Source organism: Triticum dicoccoides, chromosome 5A (assembly GCF_002162155.2).
Source record: "Triticum dicoccoides isolate Atlit2015 ecotype Zavitan chromosome 5A, WEW_v2.0, whole genome shotgun sequence".
In the NCBI taxonomy this organism is placed as follows: domain Eukaryota; kingdom Viridiplantae; phylum Streptophyta; class Magnoliopsida; order Poales; family Poaceae; genus Triticum; species Triticum dicoccoides.
This window is the reverse complement of record NC_041388.1, coordinates 323,722,250-323,726,123: the sequence shown is the minus strand read 5'-3', so window position 1 is coordinate 323,726,123 and position 3,874 is coordinate 323,722,250.

The following is a 3,874-nucleotide window of genomic DNA, read 5'->3' as shown; positions in this document are numbered from 1 at the left end:
AAGACGCCGCCTTGGGCTTCCGCGCTGGCGAGCCTGCCCAATTGGCGTAGGTTGCATATACAAAGGGAAATCGAATAGGGAAATAACATGCATAGTACTGAAAGTGCTGCAGAGTTATGTTATATCAAATTGTTGCCGCGGTTCTAACTAGAGATAGCAATTGTCTTGGTTGTGAACCCGTAGCAGCAATGAGGAACGGGATGCTTAATCCCGGCGTTGGCCCTCCACCCTCAGAATTCCGCCGACACTGCTGATGATGGGCTTGATGCGCTCCCTGAGCGACACGAGGTCGACACCCTCCGACAAGCTCTCCAGCCCGGCGTCGAAGTCGAGGTCGGGGTACCAGTGCACCATCTTGGTGAGAACCTTGGTCATGGCGCCCTAACGAAGCATCCGGGACTCCTCGGCCAGTGAGGCCTCCCAGTTGGCGTGGAGCTGCTCAAGAGCATGGACGACCTTCTCAAAGAACAAGGTCAGGGTGCAATGGGCGCTCACGCTCCGCTCCGGGGCATACCTCACGTACGTCATCCCCATGGTGGCAAGCTGCGCGGCAGCCTGGTTGGCGACGGCGGCAAGGCATTCGAGCCAACGGTTCTCGCCTGCCACATGATCGGCGAAGTTGAGGCCTTCGTTCTGCCACAACTGCTTCTCGCCCTCCAGCGCCTTGGCCAGGTTTCCCTCTCGAGTCTTGGCCTCCTCCAGCGCCTCCTCGAGACCCTTCAGCTTCAGCTTGGGATCCCCGATGGAGTTGTTGGCCTCGGCAAGCTCCCCAGCCTTGCAGATGACCATGCCCTGTGCCTCCGTCAGAGCACCGTTAAGTGCGTCCTTCTCCCGGGACAGCTTTAACGCCTGCTCCGTCAGCCTGTGGCGCTCCTCCTCCAGCTCCTTCACCTTGCCGGTGTGAACCTGGGCCTGGGCATTGAGTGCCTCATTGTGCCTCTGCTCCAGCTCACTGGTCCGTCGCAGGACAAGCTTCTCCACCTCGGCATCTTTGCCACGAAGTGTGGCAACGAGCTTCTCCTCGCATGCGGCAAGATGCTGCTCCTGGGAGTTCAGCGCGGCCTCGCGCTGGGTCCGAACGGCCTCGGCGGTCTCGGCCGAGTTCTTTGCCACCTCATGAGCTTTCTAGACGTCGGCAAGCTTCATGGTAAGCTCCATGTCGCGCTTGGCCTGCTCATCCTAGGCCTCCTTGAGCTTCTCGTGGGCTTCGCGAAACCAATCCCGCGCTTCGGCGATGCACTCCTAGAGGTCCGCCTCCGCCTTCTCCTCAACCTTGTCCAGGCGGGCGCGGTGGAGCGCCTGGAGCTTCCGGAAGCTGGCGCCCATGGCGTGGAGGATCCGCCCTTCCTGCAAACCGCTGCTGCCAACGATTGGCTCGTCAACGACTTCGAGCCCAGCGGCGGCAAGCACCTCATCGTCGAACACCTCTCCTTCAACAGGCGTCCTGGTGCTCGACGCACCCAGAAGGTGGACGAACAAGTCGTCGCTCACCCTCAGGTACTTGCAGGAGCCAGAAGTAGCAGAGGAGGAAGGCCGGTCACCAGCCTCCTCCTCCGTCTCCCTAGCAAGCCCCTTGCTGGCCTCTTCAGCGGCAGCCTTGTCGGCCTCCCCCCGAGGCCCCTCGGCGGCCTCCTCGGCGGCGACCTTTTCGGCGTCCGCCTCGGCGGCCTCCTCGGCGGCGACCTTTTCGGCGTCCGCCTCGGCGGCCTTGGCGACACCCTCGGCGACGGCGTCCACGTCCTCTGGGTCCACCAAGGAGGAATCTGGGCGCCGAAGACAGGGGTGAGGCAAAGCCAAGACCAAGAACCGGAAAGGAGAAGAAGCATGGACGAAACGGCGAACGACTTACCGGTGCCGACACCCGGCTGGGAAATGGAAGTCCCCTCTCCGCCAACATTTGGCGTCGAGGCAAAGCCACCGGCACTCAAGTTCTCTTCCTCCTCCTCCATGTGTGTGGGCTCGGTGATTGGCACCCTTGTCGGGAACGTCCCTTGGGGTGGCGTGGTCGATGGGGGCGGCGTGTTGGGAGTAGCCCCCTGTGGCTCCTCCTGCTGCTGCTCCCCTCCTGCACACCTGGCAAGGTCAGCACCAAAGTGCCGCGCCCCTAACACGTGTCCAAGAGAGAAGAATGATGAACTTATGCTGGGGGCTTTGCCGGGGACTATTGTCCGGGCTGCTCAATACCACCAAGGGCGCCCTCGAAGTACCAGTCGGGGGCTGGCCACCCGCCGAGGCCTTGGCCCTTTTTGCTCTCTGGGCCAGCGTCTCCGCGTCCCTGCAAAGAGGAAGACAAGTCAAGATCAGTAACGCAGGTTGGGGAGGCAGAGATAACGGGGGGAACCAGATGCGTACTCATCGTCCTCCTCCTCCTCTGCTATCTTCCTCTTCCTCCGCGAACTGAGGGATCCATAATTAAAGGTGATCCCTGCGCTGATGTTTGCCAGAGGAGGGGAGGGAGGCGGCGTCTGGGCACGCTTGGATGAAGAAGGAGCGGCCGTCTTCTTCTTCACCGCGACCTTCGCCGGCTCCTTCGCTGTCGTGGCCCTTGTGTGGGGCCAGGACCCCTCCAAGGTCAGCTGTGGCTGCGCAGACCTGCGGGGCCGGACCGGCTCGCCGGAACTGGCCCGCCACAAGACTCGCCCCCTCACTGTAGGTGGCGTCGGGTCTGCGGTCTCGGCCTCCTCCGACGACGACTCGTCGGTCACATCCTCAACCAGAGGAGCCTCGGTGTCGGCGCTACTGGCTCCCCCGGCGGCCACCGCCCACCGGGCGAGCTCCTCCTCCTCCGCAGCCGTCGCAACCTCCTCCTCCGCACCGCCAGCGCTGCCGGCTTCCCTGGCAAGCTGTGCCTCCCTCACCCTGGTGGCGATGTAGTCCAGCTCCGCCTGGGTGGTGTCCATGACTAGCAGTTGCTCGGCGTCGCCATCGACGTACCCCTCATACAGGGTGTCAAAGAACTGCTGCACTTCAACGTCCTCCGGCTCCTTCTAGCTCGGGTCGGGGCCATGCGCGTTGCAGTTCGGCATCATGGAAATGATCTCGGACCGACGCGAATTGTTGCACAACGGGACCATCCCCGTTGGCAGCTTGAACAATGGCCCCTTGAGGACCTTGCCGGCCTTTGCGGTGGCCCTCGCAACCTTGCCGGTTCACTCAACCTCGCCGTCGCGGCCCACGTCAATCTGGAAGAGCCGCTGGCAGAAATGGGCGTGCGCCATCACCGTAAAGTTGTGGTCGAGGCCGGGGCGGAGTCGCATGATGTCAGCGGGGTTCGTGAAGAGCCAGGATGGCCTCCCCTTGTTATGCAACGGAGCAATCCGGCGGCGGATGAAATCCGGCCCGATCATTTCAAGGGTGAGCCCGGCCTGGGTAAGCCGGAGAATCCTGGTGGTGGCAACCGTGAGCTTCCCATCGGCAGCATCAACGCCGCTCCAATCGCTGCCGTGAACCGGCGGCACCCGGCGAACTTTGCAGAACGCCGGCGGGTCTTTCTCTTCAATCCAGCACCACCGGCCCTGCCATTCCTCCCACCTCTCCTTCATGGCGCCGTCCGGGTACGCCCCTTTGGATCTTGGGATCCAAGTGACGCAACCAGAGACGGCACCCCCCGGCTGGATCCGAGGGAAGAAATAGTGGCGGAAGAGCGCCGTGCTGGGGTGTACTCTGGCAAAGCCTTCGCAAAGGTGCGCAAAAAGGGCCATGCACGCCATCGCATTCGGAGTAAAATCCAGGAGACGGAAGCCGAAGGTGTGCATGATGTTGCTGAAGAAATCGGAGAAGGGGGGGCAGATCTAGCAAGAAAGGTAATCAACAAAGAACGGGTACCGATTTGGGGCAGGGTCGGCGCAGGCGGCGGGGATGACGCGCGTGGCCG